Here is a 20,813-nt window from a genome sequence, read left to right as displayed (position 1 = left end):
CTCTAATTTTGAAAACCGAAGATTTAATGTTTCACATAATTTCTGTAAAATTTCTCAGTTCAGAAACTGAAAGGAGCCAATAAAAATGAAACCATATGATCTATTTGATCTTTCCTTGTACTCAAAATAACAAAAGGCAATAGGTACCCAGGGGGAACCGATATCCATCTCCCTGTCACTAAAATTTGGCGATGAAACCTTATCCGTTCCAGCAACCCTATATTCGCCAAATGTGCTGCTCGAGCTCACATCGAAATCACTCGCAGTGTTCCGTTGTTCATCCCAGCGGAGGAGTGGAAGAGAACTTTTCTGCTGTTTACTGTTGCGTGCTTTCACGTGATTTTCAGTGACGGAACGACGCTTTTCTTCTCCGCATCCCTGCATTTGATGAGCATGACTTTGAAATCGTCTGCCACTTAACAGCTGTCATCTACATCTACGAATTTCTGAATTGTTTTACTCATCAGTCAAGTTTGTAAACAACTTCGTTGTGGAATTATTTTCTGAATTTTTCTCCACAGAGAGTTTGTGAAGCAATAAAGGTGAGTCTCCTAATTTTTGATTTTCCGATTATGTTTACTTTTTGGTTTCGCTTTGTTTACATTGGGAGGAACTGTGTATTTTCTTTTTAATCATAAGTTTAGACATTGATAAATCGTTTTAATATTGTTTCTGCATGAATTCAATCGATGAAATACTATTATTAATATTATTATTTTTAAAAATCTTTGAGATATTGAACAATGTATTTTAGGAATTTTTTTAATTGGAAAAGCACCCTTCTTTTAGGAAAATTTTTATTGCGATGTCACAACTAAAAGAAAAATAAACATAAGAAGCCTAAATTAGTTGTAATCAAAATTAAAGGAAATTTATGCTAATCATTCTTAAGAGTTTAGTGCATTTTTTTTCTTGATACGAATTTATTCAACTGCTATTTTTGTTGATATGTGTAATGTAAAATCTGGGTGGAGAGTTGAAAGATTTTGCAACTCCACGTATTTTTTCCCCCTTTGGTTCTATTATCTGGATTCCATTCCTTAATCAGTGGTAGATTAACGATTCGGCAGAATAACAGCTGCCAGGTACCGCTGGGTTGAAAAGGGCAGTAAGCAAGTAAATAAAAATGTTGTTATTTACTATAAACACCAAATAAATTTGTTAAAAATACAAATTTTGAATTATTAAATGTTAGAATAAAAGTGAGCCAAGTACAATTCGTCAAATCCCTATCTATTGCGTTACGTTTTATTATTTATTTTACTTATTATGTTTAAATGTAATTGCGTATAAAAGTGAATGATGCGATGTCATAATCCATCATTGATAAAATATATATATATAACCAACCATAAACATTTTCTTAAGAATACTGAAATAAAATATAATCTAGAATCAATCATTAATTGTTGATAAAAATATATTGAAATATGAAAATAATTTGGCCTGTTTTTAAAAGAGTGTGTCTGTGTACTGCCTAGGGTCACCAGATGTGTTCTGCCGCTGACTATAGCAGAATTATATTATAGTTCTAGTGTAATGAAATTAAGTTACTTCTTAATAAGTTCAGAAGATTTTAGCAGAAACAGTAAAATGACAGATTTTAAGTGCCAATTTCTAAGTATTATATTTTGCAGAATAGATATCGGGAAGAACTGCAAATGCTCAATGATGCTCCTTTAATGATTAACTAGCTCAAAGAAGTCACTTTGCCATATTAATGAGATTTTATGTATCGTTTTCGATCATTAGTTTATTAGAGAAGCAATTAAATAATACCATAAAGGTTCAGCTTAAAACACTGTAGTCTTAACTGCATATGCGTTAAAAGTAATCTTTTAAACAATCTTAATTTCAAAAGATTTTGTCAATTAATTTACAAAACTGGAAGATACTTATTTTTGAAATAAATATTTTAAATTCCTTTTTACGGTTCTGTCTACTGCTTTTTCTTGATGGCTGTCATCGACGAACATATAGGTAATCAATTTAGTTTCGTCGCAGTTATATTTGAATATCTTCTTTTATGCGAATTCTATAAAAAGGTAGTGGTGGTGAATGAATGAACAAAGGATTTAACAATATTTTTAAAGTAAGAATCCACCCGAAGGCAATGCAAAATTACTGTGCAAGATGCTAGCAATGAGTAGAAAATTAATAAATAAATAGTTTGATAAGAACAGAACTAAGCACTATATTGGTGTTACTATTTTTAAAAAAATAATTTCCTGTTAATTAATTACTTTTATTTATAAGCTATTATATTGTATTTATAAGAAAGTATTTCGATGATGATAAGGTCTATGCCAAAAGTGGCGTTGCACCGATAAAGAGTTAGTAATTAAAAAAAAAAAAAATAGAATTGAAATAGTTCTCAGAAGACTAGTCATTCAAAAAAAAAAATCTTCCATATGCTTGTTTCTAGATGCAAAAGAAGTTAAAGATAGCCAAAGAAAATAATAATAATAATAAAAAAAAACCAGAACAAAGGGCAAGCATAAAAAGAAAATGTGGCAAAGGTCTGAATGGCCCAAGCAGTAGAGCCTACATAATATTACACATTAACTGCAACATTTAAACATAGTTATTAAATTATAAAATTTACCAAAGAGACGCAATTTAAAATAAAGTGCAGAGTTAAAGTATAAGAATAAATTATAAATTAAAAAAATAATAAGAATTAAATAAAAAGTTTTTTTCTTCTCAAATTTGATATGATAATTCTGCTTTTACAGACTTTTGCGCTTTGTAAAATAATGATAAATTATTACATTCACGGATAAGTAATTAGTGCATACTATGTAGCAAGACATTATGTGATTTTATAATTAAATTATTTACCGTTAGAATTTATTACGATTACAGAAAATTATAATGAGTAACTTTTCACATTTACATATCAAAAAAGACTATTCTTCACTTGAGTGCGGTGATTAGTTAGCAAAAACGCGCCCTGCAAGTGTTTCCAGTAGTGTCGAGCAGCTGTTCAAACATAGCGGAAGAAAAAACGTTTCGCAGTGCCAATTACGCGTGTAGCTTATCAAAGGCAACAAATTTGCATCCTTTGATGACTCATCCAAACATTATATCCGGTAAGTCAATGTACGGAGGGGGGGACTCATTTATATGAGTCATCATTATTTTAGGAATGTTTACATTTGAAAAAAGTGTTTTCTAGTTTTTATTAGTCCTCTTTCTTTCCATTTCTTTAATAGTAAAACCACAGTAAAATTATACCTCTCCTGGACAGAACTGAATCAGTTTTTTGATGACTCACCAGAAATATTATTGCTTTGGTTAATTTAGTTTTAAAAAGATGCCCAGTTTTAAAATCCTGAAATGGCAATTTCGGATCGGACCTCGAAATTTCGTGCCATTATCAGAAAGGTACCCCCCACTTATTAAAAATACCACATCTTACCAGTTATGGAGCCGAATACTTTAAAAGATTTAAGGTCCATTTCGCCTGCGAATACATTAGATCTTGGTAACATTATTTCTTGAACTTCCGATTCTTACCCTAAAAGGAGATTTTGCCGCTTTTACAATGGTCACTCATTAAATTAACTATGTTTAATTCATTTCCATTTTTCATCAATTTTTCAGTCCTTCATTAATGTGATCTTATCTTACGACATTTACTGTAATTAATTTAATCTGCCATTCAAAATTTTTCGTTAAATGCATCGATTTTTTTTAAATTTGTGCAGATCAGTGCACAAATTTCGAAAGAAGCGACAATTGGAAAGTATTTCTAAAATGCTTCTTTCTCAATTTAAGTGAAATTGCGAATGTTTTATTTGTGCAGTTGACTGGTGAAATATTGTTTAATTTATACAAATTACAGAAAATGTAATTTTATTAATAATTGTTTTAGTATATTACTTCAAAATTTATTGCATTATTTGTCGTAATATTTCATCCGTTTTCCCATAAATTTTAGAATTGTCTGTTGAAATTCTTGTAGTGTTTAGATGTATTTTATTTTTTTTTATATTTATTTTTGGATTATATTGATTGCAGATTCTAATAATAATTGTATTTTTATAAAAGAGTTAATGCAAATTTTAAATTCTAAATAAAAATATGATTTTTCTTTATAATTTTTGCTGCTTTTACGCAGTTTAGAAATACTACGACCTTACTGTTTTGTAAAAATGCATTGTTCATTCACGAACCAAAGGCTTTAATTCGGGTTTAGTGTTTAATCCGAGATTTTTACAATAACGTCAACAATCTGAATAATCTTTTATTAAAAACTCACAGATTAATTGCATGAGTATGAGATTTCAGAAACATATTTAATTAGGTTTTGCAGTGAAACCCTTGGCTATATTAACTGGCCTTTAACTAACCCTTTAACTGACGTAGTATTTCAGTACAAAAAATCATTGAAAAATGAAAGAATGATTTCCGATACATTTAATAAAATTATTGCTAGCTATTCGATAAGTCTATGATTTATTGATTTAGTTTGATTTAATATCGTGAGAATTAGGTTAACCGTGCTGTTCTGGAATGGTACCCGAAATAATCGTGCAAAACATTCTTAATTGCCAAGAAAATCCTATCATGCTTTGCTTTCCATTTTTAAAAAGATACTTGCGAAATTAATCAGACGTTATTTTACGAAATTTTGCGTAGAATATATAAGCCACTCAGCTTAGTACCTGTTTTTAAAATCTCTTCTATGACCACGCAGTTTTAAATTGTAATATTAACGATATACTAATTTTATATAGCATTTTGAGGTCATTTTATTGATTTAGTATGATTTAATATCGTGAGAATTAGGTTAACCGTGTTGTTCTGGAATTGTACCCGAAATAATCGTGCAAAACATTCTTAATTGTCAAGAAAGTTCTATCATGCTTTGCTTTCCATTTTCGAAAGGATACTTGCGAAATTAATCAGATGTTATTTTACGAAATTTTGCGTAGAATATATAAGCCACTCAGCTTAGTAACTGTTTTTAAAATCTCTTCTATGACCACGCAGTTTTAAATTGTAATATTAACGATATACTAATTTTATATAGCATTTTGAGGTCATTTTATTGATTTAGTATGATTTAATATCGTGAGAATTAGGTTAACCGTGTTGTTCTGGAATTGTACCCGAAATAATCGTGCAAAACATTCTTAATTGTCAAGAAAGTTCTATCATGCTTTGCTTTCCATTTTTGAAAGGATACTTGCGAAATTAATCAGATGTTATTTTACGAAATTTTGCGTAGAATATATAAACCACTCAGCTTAGTAATTGTTTTTAAAATCTCTTCTATGACCACGCAGTTTTAAATTGTAATATTAACGATATACTAATTTTATATAGCGTTTTGAGGTCAGTTTAATTCCTCTATGTATATACAACATTTCGTATAAAGATTTGGCTATGATTTTCAAACAAATTCTTGGTACGAATTATAAAAAATTAAAAGCAGTCAAACGCTGAAAACATGAATGAAGATTCCATTATTCCATATTAAATATTCAGTCAAGATGTGACAAATTGTAAAACAAAAAGTAACGAAAATATTGTCATCCTTTTCAAAGCTCAATACGTAGCAAGAAATTCCTGAAACTGTCCATGATATTATTAAATTTATTTGACTTATATAATTAATTGATTTTTATTTACATAAAATTAACTATATTTTTAATCGATTTTTTTTTATGTAACATTGTTTTTGCTATAAAACAAGGCTTTTTCAAATTGTGGAATTCGGGCCCCTTATAAAGGCGGTAAAAAAGAAAGAAAAAAAAAAAGAAACTCGTCAAAAATTTTTAAAGTTCCAGAATAATTATACAGAGAAAATGAAATTTGAAGAATCGTAGGCAAAATTAAAATGAAGTTAAAGCAGATTCTGGATATAATGTCTTTGGATTTAAAGGAAAATTCTGTCGTGCATCTAGTTGCAAAGTGGTAATCTCTTTAAAAAAGAAAATTTTGGGGAAAGGGTTGCATTCAAAGGGAGATTATTAAAAAAAAAAAAAAAAAAAAAGCACTGGATGATAATGTATTTTAGCAATTTCTGGCGGAGGTTTAGCAGAAGTCAAACTATCTCAAAATTCTGGTAAGAACATAATTTTGAAAAATGGGATAACTATTTTTGTCACTAAACGACATGATCGAATTAGTATTTTGATGATTTTTTCACTTTTCTCATATGCGGTTATGCTGGCCCTTTTTTTGTTGCTAACATGTTATATAGAATAAATGTCTCACATTTGTGTACAATTTCAAGTGTAATATCTCGTTTTCAGTAACCATCATTGCACAACTCACAATTTAATGAACATCCTATCTCCTTTATTAGACTGTTACATCGATAATTTATTGCACGATTGTGAAGGAAATCATTAAAAAAAATGGATCGGCTGATCAGGAATTTATGATACGAACGCTGATTAAATCGTTAAAATAAATCTGTATTAATGAATTAAATTTTTTTGAAATGTCATTATTGCTTTCCAGGAAACAGAAAGATGTTTTCAAGCCTCTTAATTAGATTCCTTTAAAAAAAAAATGCTCTAAATTATATATACAAGGTTATGTTCTAGAGGAAAAATACGAAAAACTCAGAAAAGGATCGCTAATGAAAATAATTCGAGATCCCCTAATCCAGAGGAAACCCCCAGCTTATATTACATATGTGGAATCTCACTTGATATGCAGGTGTGAGTTTCCATACCGAAACGCTGCCCTTAATGTTAGTTTTGACACCCATTCCACGGCGAAGGAGGGAAAGGGGCTCTTCTCCATTAGGGGCGGTAACATGAAACCGAGGGAAGGCAGAAAACACATTTGGAAATCTCAGGCAGAATTATGGATGTTATGTCTGGGCCTACTTACGCCCTCTTAGCGGCGATGATTCAAAAGGGGAAGAGTGCGAAACACTTGAAAAGCGGAGAACGGCGAGCAGCTGTGGGGTAGGATCGAATACATTTGACAGGAATGGAAAAATATAACATTCTGTTATTTTTATCTGCTTGTAGAGTTGACTAGATTTTGTGTTTCCACTGGGAGTGAGCGGTAACAGGCATTTTATGTTAAGTTTGATGAATAATGATTTTTAATCGATGTTTCTTGCGTTGTTGGTATTTGTAAATTTATTTGATAACGTACGTAAAAATTTTGCAATCCCAAAATTAGAAATTTTTATAAAAGGAGAAAGCTCCAATCTGTGACAAGTGAAAAAATTATTTCGATTTTTTTTAAAGTCGTTTAGCAGACAATTATTTTTACAGTTATTATTTTTTTAAAAACTTACTTCAATGTAAATTATTTCAGAAAAAAATTATTTCGATTTTTTTAAAGTCGTTTAGCAGACAATTATTTTCACAGTCATTATTATTATTTTTTAAAACTTACTTCAGTCTATATAATACCATACATCTGACATATAATTCCATTCGAATTATGTCAATATTATTTCGGTCGGAATTTAGGTTTATTATAATTTGCTTTATATGTATTTATAAACTAATTAAAACTCTTTGAAAGCTGTAAACTTATATAAATTGTTGTATGTAAGTTGAATATCAATGAAGAACTTCGAAATTATATTCTTTAATACTGTAATAATTTAAAATAATTTTTAATTTCCCTGTTAAAATATGGAAGAACTAATTAATTTAAAAATACTATTTAGAATTAATTTAAATAATAAATTAATAAATTATTAGAATTAATTTAAAAATAATACTTAACTCTTATCTTTTCTACAAATTTTGTCTCGAAGGGCAAAAAATTTCTCTCGAAGTAATAAAGTTAACTCTCGGGTCTGGCACAAACAAGACTCAATTAGAAATAAAATTGGATCTGACTAAAAATGCCCTCTAATTAAAAGTCTTTATTACAAATACCATAATTTTTCGTATTACAATATCTGTTGTCGTCTTAAGATATTAAATGATTTTTACTAAAAAACAAAATTGTTTTATTATAGTAAAAATGTACGTAATTAGTATATTTATACTTTCAGGAGACGAATTGATGCGTTTAATTTGTATCAATGAATATTATTCTATATGTTTATCTAATTAGACTCAATATGCACTCTAATTAAAGATATTTATTTAGAAATTAGTAACTTTGTTCATTCATCTTTTTTCTTTGAATTTCAAAGCCGCCGTATAAATAAATTTCTTTGCACAGTAGTATCAAATGGTTCTTGTGACGTTTTTTTCTCTTGTGTATTTTTTTAACTATAAAACCAAGTTGTTTTTCCTTTGCTAATGAAAATACACTTAATTAGTCTATTTACTTTGTCACGAGACGAGTTTTATATTTAATTTTTATTCAGAAATATTCGATTTAATATTGATTTTTTGTAAGAAATTAAAATTTATCGCACAATTAAGAGTTTGGTGAAGCGATAAGAAGATTTGATATATTACATTGAAAATAAAAAAAAATTCTTAACAAAAAGATAAAATAAAAAAGTATATTTTGCGATAAAATAAAATATATTATAAAAAAATATATAAAAATATATTCTGAGATAAAATATAAAAGTATACAAAGGTATTTTTTGCGTTTTCCTTTCTTTTTCGATAATTTTTTGACACGTGAATGCTCTTTTGATTACAGCAACTTTAATTTGCATACACTCGCACATAAAACTGATTAATATCATTACGACGCATTTTGATATATTTGCAATAACTAAATCAATAAAAAAATCCGATTGTAAAATATATTTAAAAATGCTTTTAAAAATTTTATAAAATTAGAGGAAAAATTTTATGGAAATAAAGTTAGTATCATTTACAAGCTTTTTTTTATATCCTTGTTAAATAATATTCTCTGGATATAGAGGAAGTTTATCAACATTTTGAATAATTTTAATTAATGATCTAATTAAAATTTTGCTAATCCCTGTCTTAAGGAGCGCTTACTACAGAGGAATTTTACAGTTTCAATATAAAAAGGTTTGAGTAAATTTGATATGCACGCCGCCACATCATGCAATTTAGAGATAGTAATCATAATGACATTTTTTTTAGACATATTATTCTATAAATCTTATTTACAGAATAATATGCTAGTTAAATAAATGCATACATTTCATTCAAATAATTATATTTTTGATAGTAAATGATAATAGTAATTTGCATTTTTGAAAAGTATGCAATTCCGAAGCAATCCACAATAAAACCATTTTAAATAATGGAATTGAATCAATTTAATTCGAAATTGACGATTTTCTAAATAATTATTTATATGCTTATAGAAAATAAATCATTCAATGATATTTACGGACTAGCTACTGAAGAAATAATTTAACAGCAGTTTGGAATGAATTTTTCCAGTTTAATAACAATTGTAGAAAAGCTAGGCTCACAATAATCTTTTATTTGATAATTATGTAAACACTTTTACTTAACAATTATATTTTTGCTTTTTCAAAAATTGTAAACAATTATCGTAACATTTGTCATTAGAAACTCTATTATTACATAGTATATATTTATGATATTAAAAAAAATGTCTATTTCGAAACCCGTCATGCAATTTCTATTATTTGCTTTAAAAAAAATACAATTTTCCCCCTAATTAACGAAATTGATTTAAATATTTGTTTCACCTGCCTTTGATTTATTATTTTATTTTCAAAAGAACTCGCTAATAGGCATATTTTCATTTTGAAGGAGCGGATTTTTTTTTTTCTCTTTTCGGTAACGATAGCTCTTAGTTTTTCTAGCAACTTTCAATTCATTTTTAATAAAAAAATATTTTTCGGTTCATTAATATACACGGTTTATGAGCTCATTGTATTATATAGTTTGTTTTAATTAAAACAAAAGAATTTCGCAATTTTAATTTTTGAACGTTTCATTTTCTTCTTTTCTAATATTTCAAAATGTTAAAAAAGAATAAATAATTTTGAAAACTGTCAATTTCTGCTGATATTCCAAACGATGAATAATTAAATACTGGAAAAAATAATAAATCAAATTCCTTAACGTGACTTAGTTTTCATGTATTTACCAAATAACATTAACGTTCTCAATGTGCATAAACATTCCATTTCTATTATTTCCCCTTCGGAAGCTATGTTACACAATTCAAGACGCTTAAAGATAATATTTCAAATCAAAACATACTAACTTACTTCGAGGGAAAAAAAATAACAAGTGGAGTTTCAGAACTGTAAGTATGTTTCATTTTAAAATTGGCCCAATTATAAGGCATTACAAATGCATAAGAAATTAAACATTGTTAACAACTTCATTATATGTCTGGTAATTAGATGGATTTATTTCAAGCAAATGGTCGTAAAATCTCACAGTTAAATAAATAGAATCGGCTAATAAAGTTTTTCAAGCATAGTAATAATTTATAAAGAATACAATCTAATATTTTAATATCGTTTTTAAAATTAAAGGCATATATAAATCCTTTTTTTCGCCATATAACTAGCGTAGACTATGCATGTGTTTGCGTTTTAAATTTAATTAATTTTGTGACAGCGGCCTGAACAGAATTCGAAAAATTTGGTGGGAATTAAAAATAAAATAGTGTATATTTTCGCTTCTTAACTAAGCTGCTAAATGTGTTAAATGATGAAATGCTATTATAATTTCCGCAAATCTTTGTGTTGTGTTATATAGAAGTACTGCTTATTACATTCCCCGACTGATATTTTCCCTAAACTGTTATTCAATTTTTTTCTTTTCTTTTTCTCTTTTGCCTTGGGAAATTGCAGTATAAGAAATCGTCCGTTGTTTTACTTCGCTAATGATGAGATTATTTGAATTTAATTTTTTGAGTTTTGAAAATTGGCTTTACATTTTGCAATTCTCATCAAACAATTTTTTTTGACCCAAAACTTTGGTTCCCATAATTGAAAAAAATAAATAAATAAATAAATAAAATTAAATTATATTAAAAAAGAATCAGTAGAAAGTAATTGTTTTAATGATAAATAGAAATTTAGAATAGTTATTCAATAGATTTTAATGAATTTTTTTCAAGTTGAAATAATTTTATCAACAAACTTGCTTACCTACTTTAAAATTAACTGTAAGTCTATCACGAAAATTACGTGAAGGGAAAACGATTGTTTTTTTGTCTTGAAGATATAACACGCTAAATATTTGTCTTGTCTTCCAAAAAAGTGTTGGCTCAGTTACAAAGAAAATTATTTGCTGCGTAGTAAAGCATTTGACTTCAATCAATTAGTAAAGTTTCTAACATGGAGGCTGCCTTACAGGAGCTTTTTTTATTGACAGGCTATTATAATACTTTGATCAGGTGCTCAAAATAATTATTTTCTCAAAAAAAACAAACAAATTAGCTGCTTGGACTCTTATGATATGTCGGCTATTAACTTCATACAGAAGAGTTTATATAAAGAAACGTGGTTGTTTTACATATGTTTGAGTATCATTTATGTATTGTTTAAATTTAATTTAATTTGTGTGTGACTGAAAAATATTTTAAAATTCTAAACGTAATTTTACTATGTTTAGATTATGTATATAAATTTTATATGGAAAGTTGGTAATTCTTTTTTAAATCTTTGAAAGAGATGATTAATCACGCAAATTAAAAAAGAGTGTGTGTGTGGGGGGTGGGGGTAGTTTATAAATAAATTATGTTCTTTTCAATAAAAAGTAATAAAATCCTTCAAGTGTCGTGATGATAAAAAGAATCATCACAATAATGGTTAGCACTGTGAGCGCATTTAAAAAAAAACGATATGAGAAAATAACAGGTTAAATTTCTCTGATTTAACTCATTATTTATAAAGTTTATAACGATTATTTCTTCAATGAGTTTTTCGCTTATCGATTTTTGGAATCAATGACTGCTAATAATTTCATTTACAACAAAACGTATCCTGTTATTCTTTTAAGCTATTGGTTGTAAAATTAAAATCATATTATAATGGCTACGATATCCATTCCATAAATTCAATTATAAATTTATTAAATCTGTATGAGTCTTAGCTAATTAATAATTTACGATTTTTCGCTGCAGGAAAAAGGGGAAAAATAAAACAGTAAGAATCATAATTTTGCGTTTGCTATATGAGTGAATCAGAACGATGTGATTTGCTGTTATTCTACTGTATGATTAAATATTTATAACTTAACCCATGAGCACACGCATTGGGCTTTTGAAATATATCGCTGAAATTCTATATTTTAGTAGATAAAATTGTAGATTCTCCATAATTGCCTTCATGTTTATTTGAAAGCTGATTACTGGCCTTTCGGAATTTTCACTATTTCATCTCAGATACAATGGGTAAACAAGGGGAAAAAAAGGATTTAAAACAAGATTTTGGCATTTCAATATCTTATTGCTTAGAAAGAAGTTGCAGGATTTCGAATTTATTAATATAAATTTGTTTTTTTATCAATAAGAACTAATTTCAATTTAGGCCTTAAGTTTTTCAGTTTTAAAGCTTAATAATGCTTAAAATTCTTTTAAAACTCCATGCTTTAAATATTTGTAAATGGGAGTTATTAAACGTGGTATTTATGTTAAAACTATTTATTCTTTTGCATTTTATATAAAGTACTCTCACGCAGCTAATATTTCCTGCTGTTTAAATATAATTTCCTTTGTACTTGGATCAGAAGAAAAGAATTATCTGGGCTTTGCTAAACCCGATGGGCATCCTCGAATAAGTACAAGAAATGCACGTTTTCGCTTGTTAAGTAATCTTGGTTGAAACTTGAACTTCAACAACGATGTACCGACTATTTGGCGTTACAGTTCCCATCTGCTCTTTTTTGACTGAAACCATATGTTCTTATTCTTTCATCTTTCCGCCTTAAAAATAATCTCAAACCTATGCCAATTCAAATAAGTTTACTCTGCTCAATCAAGAGCAGAGTTTTTATTGTTACTGATGTATTTATTCAAAAATCCAAATTACATTTCCCCTCACAAGACAAAAAAGGGTAGGGGGGCTCCTCTGACATGGTTTCTGTATTTCCGATTATCGTTATCCATCGTAAAATACAAAATAAAAATCAAGCTACTGAGAACTCTTTTTTTTTTTTTTTTTACGAGAGAAAGAATAATAATAAATTTGAAGAGCAACAAACACAAAACAGCAAAAGGCAGCAGAGATCTTCTATATGATAAAGAGCTTTAAATGAAGTCTTCCAGCGAAACAACGCAAATGGAAATATTATTCTGAAATAAAATGTAAAACATGGAACAGTCGCAAGAATTTTCCGCCTTCGTGTAACTTAACGTGCGGTAAAAGAGGGAAAAATGAAATAGTGGAATGTCTTTTTGTCCAGGAAAACATTCTCTTTGGAAATGTTGGAATTCCACGATTTTTGCATTTGCCTCGCTCTCCATATCCTCCCGAATAAAGGGAAAGAATGCTAGAAGACTATCCATCAACTTTAACCGTTCTCTCAGACAGTTTATCCTTAAATATACATAATATGAGTCCACTCCAAGCAATTTTCCATAACAAAGTTTTTATGTATAAGTAGTTGCGAGGAAAACCGTTGCTGCGTTTCACTACGTGAAAATGTTTATAGGGGCGATTTAGGTTTGTGTATTGTTTTTACTTCGTGCTGTGTCTTCTTTATATCTGAATTATGATGATGGTGGTGGGAGAGTATGAGATAAAGACGCAAGTTGTCGGTAGTTTTGCGTTTGCTAGAAAAATGAAGGAAAAGGCGTTGTTTGCTTGATGCTAGATTATTTTATTTGAATAGAATTAGTTTCGTTGGTTGAAAAATGTATAGGAAATGTAATCCAATAATTTGATTGATACGCGTTTGACTGTCTCATGAATATTATTTATTATGTATTGTTGTTCTTTTAGATTTTATAAAATGTGAATGTTTTATACAAAGCTATAAGTGATATGTGAAAATAGCATACAATAATCGCACAACATAATGATTAATTACAAAATCGTTTAATAAAGAAAATCTGTATTCAGTTTTTCAGAAAAATTTCTGAAATAGATAAATTTAGATCAAATAAAGTTTGCTTTGAAAAATTTAGCTCAAATAAAGTTTGCTTTGAAAATCTGTCGTATCCTTACTACAGAATTTAATTACCGATGAAATTGGATATTTCAGTGTGATACCGGGAAAGGATACCAGGTCTCTTAATGTTAAACAACTTCGATTTGCAATGTTAAAATTTCGTTTTCATTTATTGTAGGAAATAAGTATTTTTTATTTCGAAGTCATCTATGAAGCAATATTGATTTCAGTTTTATATACATTGAAAATCAAATTTTTGTGTACATTGTACGTTTGACAATTGTATAAGGGATATAAAGAGGCTGGGACAACTGAAGGTAAATTTAATCAAAAATTTGATCAAATGTATTAAATTTTGAGCTGTTCTTAAAAGCTGATCGCCTCATTGACTTTTTAAAAAATATAAAGCCTTAAAATTGTCGGAAAGGAATATGATATATTTTGGATTTGACGAACAAAGTTGAATGACAAGAAAGAAACGTTGTTATTTTCTGTATACAAGGTTTAATTGTCAAATGAAGAGCACGTTTTATGTCTTTTTTGAAGTATTTTGAAACGGATCACATTTTATTTAACCGTTTAGATAATAAGGACGAGACTTAATAGAACACCGTTTGATCCAGTTCTGCATACTGCTGTTGGTCATTCGGGTAAATTTGGCCCATGGGAGTATTAAAAAATGCCATGTTTGGGATTCAGCACACCCCAAGCGTGACGAATTTTTTGCTGATATCCGTCCCCGAACTTGTAACCCTCTGATATCGAATCATCACACCGTCAAAATCCTAAGCGTTTTTGCATTTTAATAATAAGAATTAATGAGAGGTTAAATAATTTTTGTTATGCATTATTATATCATTCCAATTATCAATAATTTTATAACAAAATTATTGCATGTCACTGTCACTAAACAAGTTCGATTTTATTTTAGTGGATTATATGTGATAAAGAGAATGTTTGGTTTAAAATATTTAAAAAGTTAAGCGTAACCCAATAATAATAACAACCTACTTCTTATATTCAGGAAAGGCACAAAATTATCAATAGACAATATTTAATTAACTTTATCTATGTAAATAAACGTCACATGATAAAAAAAAAATTTAATACCAGTGACTCTCATTCTGGCTGCTTATATAAATAATTGTTCAATATTCTTTTCTGTAGCGTTCTATTTCTTAAGCTTTAGTTCCTAACCCTAAGCAGGATCTTTCAGAAAATTATTAACATCGTGAAAACTGTCAGATTGTCTCCTAGTTTTAGATTATTCCACATCTAATTATAAATAATAAAAATCTTAATTTAAAATATTTAATTAGAATGTGCTTGGTAGTTATTTTTAATTAACCTTCATTTCACTCTTCATGAAGTAATATTCTTTCTTTTATTATTTTTTTCACTTTTGAGTAATGACATTATATTTTCCGAGGGAAATAGAATCTTGAATGGGAAAGGTTAAGCCTATCTAGCATTAGAATAAACTGGCATTTTTCATGAAAACAAATTCTCATGAGTGAACTCAAATTGTGGATTATTGCTTCTTGATAAATTAATAATACATTCTGCAAAATCGTTTATCCTGTCTAGGTTACACGGATTATTCAAATGCTACAATAAATGCTATTTTTAGTGAAAATTTTTTGAGAATTTTAGGCGATATCATCTATATCTATCCTAAGACAAGAATGTTTTGTCTTGGGGCAAGTACAGATAATAGTTGGACAATCAAGATAAGGATTAGGTCAGGGTAATCAAGATAATATTTGGCTTCAGAAATATTATCTTTCTGAAGACAAATATTTGTTAATAAGACAAATTTTTACCAATAAAATATTTGTATTATTGATAAATCTTTTATTGGTAGAATTATGTTTATTAGTGGAATTCTGAAACGGTTGTTAAAATAAATAATCGGTAAATGTAAAATGATATTGCTTTGGTTTCAAAATATTTAAATCTCATATCCAAATTATTTTCTTTTCTCCGTGATTCAAATATATAAATCCGACTATATTCTTTAAAAAGATATACAAGTATGTAATATCAGCATTCCAAAATCAAAATATTTTTTTAACAATTCCAGGATCTGACTGTTTTTCAAATTTTTAAGTTATTTCTATGTTTTGAAAGAAATAATCTCAAGATGACGTTTGAATCCACTATATCCGCGATTGAAACGTCCGATCAAATAAAACGTCTTCCTTTCTGTCATTCCTTCCTAAAACCTTTCTCTCAGTCCCAAAGGAGAGGAATTATCTTACTGGAATCAAGCTCTTTAACTCGTTCTGTCGTTAACAGTGGCACTCAGAGATTTAATTCTATTTTCACGACAACTTGCTATTGCCCATGACGACGCCTTTCTTTAATTGTGTTTTGTTGTTCGTTTGCTGAGAACAGAGAAGGGAAAAAAAGGAAGCAATCAACTTAGCTCTGAGAGAGAGGGAGAGAGAGAGAGAGGAGGCGTGAACACCAAATCCACTCAAAATCCGCACAATGATTAAAACGAAGAGGCAAAAATGTTCTAACCGACCCCCTCCACCCCTTTTCCAATCGACTTCCCACCCTCCCGATAACAGCTTTTCCTGGAAAAGCCTTCCTTGATCGATTAGATCCGAATTTCATCCTCTAGGATATAACGGAAGTGAAAGTGAAAAAAAAAAAAAAAAAAAAAGATGGTAGCGTGAAGTAAAAATGGTAGCATGAAGCAAAGTGAAAAAAAAAGAAAGAATCTCGACCTTTCTCTCGCGCCAGATCTTTATCCTTAATGGTCCAAAAGAGTCGGGGCACTGCATTAACTCCCAGAGCACTCGGACACTGTCAAGTCCCATTTGATTCCTTTTATATTTCTGTCCCTTTAACAAAATGGAATTCGTTGTCACTTGACAATAAGTGGACAAGTCCGGTTGCCAGCGACCATTTGGACTTTTTGCGCTGGTAATTCGACGTCTGACGGCTGGACCGAGGTCCTTCAAGGGATTGTTCTGGGCGTCGCCGGATGCCATGCCACGGATGATGTCGGAGCGCATATCCATCTCCCGACCACCCCTCTTCTGCTAGAATTTGGCGTCGTTAGGGGGTTGTCACGTTTCTCGGGCCCTTCTTCGTGCCACCAGGTTGATGGATGGAAAACAAGGTCCATTTCCCCGTTGACAGGAGGAGGCTTGATTTGGAAATTAAATAGGCTTGCTGCTTTTTGTGACAGGGTTGGTTGTTAAAATAACATTTGTGATTTTTTTTTGTCGACGTCTGGTTTCTTTTTCTTCAGACGTCTGTTCAAAAAGAGGGAGGGGAGGCCCTTTAAAGAATCTTGGCTGTCAATTCTAATGGTGCGTAGTAGCCATTCGAAATGAAGCACTTTATAAGAGAAAAGAATAGACCGTGAAGATTATTCTTAGATTTATATATAAATATATATGCGTATAAGACTATAAGAAAAATAAGAAAACCTTTATATTGTTGAAGGAAATTGTAAATATCTCATTCTTAAGAAACTTCGACTTTAATTAGATTTTTTTAATAACTTAGATTCTACATTAAATATTATATAACTATAATTTACTTTTTTATTTGTGATAAAATTGATATAAAGGCTTCATTAACGATCATTTGTGCCCTTATAATAAGAAATAAGAAAAATAAATTTTGATAGTAATTTTTTGTGGAATTCAGCTTTACTTTTGAATATTTCTTATAATTATTTCGTGCTTATTATCGTATTTGATTGTATTAGTTTTAGTCATTATTTTAACTTTACAAACATTATTATAGTTAAAATTAAAAATGATGCAATTAATTTAATTTCAGAACTATATTGAAATACAATTGATTACTTTTTATGTTATTTATTTGCAGATAATTAGTTCTGCTCTTTGAAAAATAATTGCTTCAAAAAAGCAAAATTGATGGGTTTTTTTGGAAATAAATTCATGACTATTTTAATATATTATGTCAGTATTTAAAGAATACTTCATTGGAATATAATAAAAATAATACATTAATTGGTAATTATAGGAAAATGGAAGCATGGCGTCAGTTGACATTTAATATTTATTAAGTCCATCGTATAAATAATTTAACTGGAGAGTTTGAGAACATCGTTTATTGACATAGATACATTTTAAGTCCCTTTTCCGAGTTATTAATTTACGAGGCAGCACACACTATCTGCTTTTCCCTGCAATGTTTAAAATAGCTTATACTTTCATTAATAATGTTATAAAGAATGGTTTACGAGACTGAAATAGATAATTTATGAAATGAAAAATCCGTTTTTTTATTTCTTTGCTTAGGCCCAAATATCAGAATCGTATTTCAGAAATGAATTACATGTGATGCGGAATGGGACCTAAGAATACCTGACTGAAATCGGAAATGTGGTCATCTCGAATTTTGCTATGAGTATTAATTTAGGCGGTTAATTCATTAAAACAGTATAACAGTTCAGATGTATATTCCGTTTTCTAAAAAATGTCAATGAAATAACGGAGTTTACGACATTCATCTTGTGCAGAATATGCACATTATTTCAACAGTGCAGTGGAACTGAGTTTATGGATGGGCTATGTAGTCCAAGCTCTCTCCTCATCAAATGTTCATCTGAGTAATCATCGATTGTTTTTATGCTTATTGCTTGATAAACCGTTATGTTTAAATCTTAACAATATTGCTTAATCAGCTATTTAGAGTCTATTTTAACTAATGATTTGTTTTATTTATTCATATAGCGATTTCATGTTTTTGTCATACATACTTATTTTTGCTCTCTCGTACCCTAAAGTATACAAAGAATATATGAATGAATTCCTCAACTTATCTGGACTATTAAAATAAAGAAAAAGTAAAGTACAATGAAAGTACAGTTGTAGACATATATAAAATTTTGTGCAAAAAAAAAAAAAAAAAAAAAATCGGCGATAGTGTCTTTCTGCTCGTCTGTTTGCATTTGAATACGATAACTTAAAAACAAACTAGTTTGGTTCGATCAAATTCCATGTTCAATTAAAATCGTCATCTGTGTTTCTGCCTACTCATTTATGTGTAAAGCATTCTTGAAAGCAATAAATTAAAAATAACTATTTTCATATATGAAAATTAAATATTTTTTTAACACCCCTGTAGACCTCTTTCATGATTATGACTGGATTGGTCTAAAGAAAAATGTTTCAATATATTTTTGATTGTCTGCGCTGAAGTTGAAAGCTCCTGTTCTAACAAGAAAGCACATCGGTTTGTGGAAAAATATGAGAAATTAAGACCAAGGACATTCTTGTTGCTTATCATTCGATTCCGAATTCGAGCACATCATACATCGAATGCTTATAAAATCATGAGCATAACTTTAACGATACATCGAGCAAATAGAAGCAAATAATTTTTTCTGTAATTTTTTAGTGGTCAGATAAACGCAAAGTCCAGTAAATTACAGTTTTTTTTGCCAATATATGTGGTCTATCTTATTATAGATAAAACATGTGTAAAGCACACATGCATATTTGACAAAACATTCATATTTTGAATACACGTGAAAAAATCCGTAAAGCATTCTAAAATTATTTATTTTTCGTTTTTTTTTTTCCTTATGCTCTTATGTCCTTATTGACTATTTTCGTCGTTTTCTAGCCTCTGAAGAATGCTGGCGTTTTTCATGCTGCAAGTACTATTCTTACGCCACGTTTTTTTTTTTTTATTATTCTGATTATTACATGCTACTAAAAATTAGAATGTATTTACATTTGAAATTTTCGAAATATTGTCACTTAGAGAGAGGAGCTGGTTTTCACATAATTGGTGAGCGCAATATCTGTATCTAATATTCCACTCCATTTTTCAGAAAGTTTTCTTGAGATTCATATATATTACTATATTACTATTTTCTGAATTACTAATATCATTTAGTAATTCACTGACAATGAACTCCAGCAGTTATTGTCCTTTACCTTTGTAAACCAAAGTCTGTTTTAAAAATAATTTGTTTTTTTTTTTCTCTCTTTCCCATACTTTCAAAATTTATATCAACATATTAGAAGCATCTCGTCTCATAGTCAGACCAATGCCATTTAAAATTTTCAAACCGTCTCGTGCATACATCACTTTAGTACTACCATTAGTTTTGCAAAGGAAGTGATTAACTCGATGCAACATGTGTACTTTAACAGGGATTTTTTTTTTTATTTCATAACTGCGCTGCATAATATACATATTTTGAAGCACCAGAACTCAAACTCCTGATGACAGGTTCATCAGGCATTAATCTGTCATCAAACAAAAAGCGGCCGCAAACAAGAGATGCCTCTAAAAATAGAGTTGGAAATTCCAACACGGATTGCAAAACGGGCGAGAAAATAAAACGGAACCACAGGACATATGATACCTAAATCGCTTCTTCTGCGCTAATGATGTCTCTAATGATGGTTCTCTTGATGCTGATGAGGCAAATATCCATTGTTAGTTTGTATTGAACGTCGTTACCGAAATTAGCAATTTGCATTAATTCGCCCCTTGGGAATCAAAGTGGTGAGTGGTGGGGGTAGGCAGTGTTCCCCAAAAATGCATCATTCGTTAAGTAAATCCCCAATTAGAAGACTTACGAAACGGCTAATGAACATAATTATGCATGGGATCTGAGCTATAAGCGACTGCAGCAAAAATAACGAACCTGGACCCAGTTTGTTGATGTAATAGGAGATTACTAGTTTCAGATGATGATTTGCAGTTGGTTGTTCGGCAAGAAAATGATGTCTGATAAAAGATATCAAACCAATATCTGTAGTCGTGGTTAAAAAGAATTTTAGTAATTGTCAGTATGTTGAACCGGAATTTTTTTTATATTATACG

At 29.3% G+C, this 20,813-nt stretch overlaps 1 protein-coding gene across 1 annotated transcript in view; it reads left to right on the top strand.

Annotated features, from left to right (window-relative positions):
* Positions 1 to 260: 260 nt before the first annotated feature.
* LOC129979026 (LIM domain only protein 3-like) overlaps positions 261 to 20,813 on the top strand; it is a 39,966-nt gene continuing 19,413 nt past the window's right edge. The window contains exon 1 of the mRNA XM_056090680.1: positions 261 to 542. The gene's annotated coding sequence lies outside the window, so the exon portion shown is untranslated. The remainder of the gene's footprint in view (positions 543 to 20,813) is intronic.

This window comes from Argiope bruennichi, chromosome 1 (assembly GCF_947563725.1).
Source record: "Argiope bruennichi chromosome 1, qqArgBrue1.1, whole genome shotgun sequence".
NCBI lineage: Eukaryota > Metazoa > Arthropoda > Arachnida > Araneae > Araneidae > Argiope > Argiope bruennichi.
This window is presented reverse-complemented; position numbering and strand designations above follow the sequence as displayed.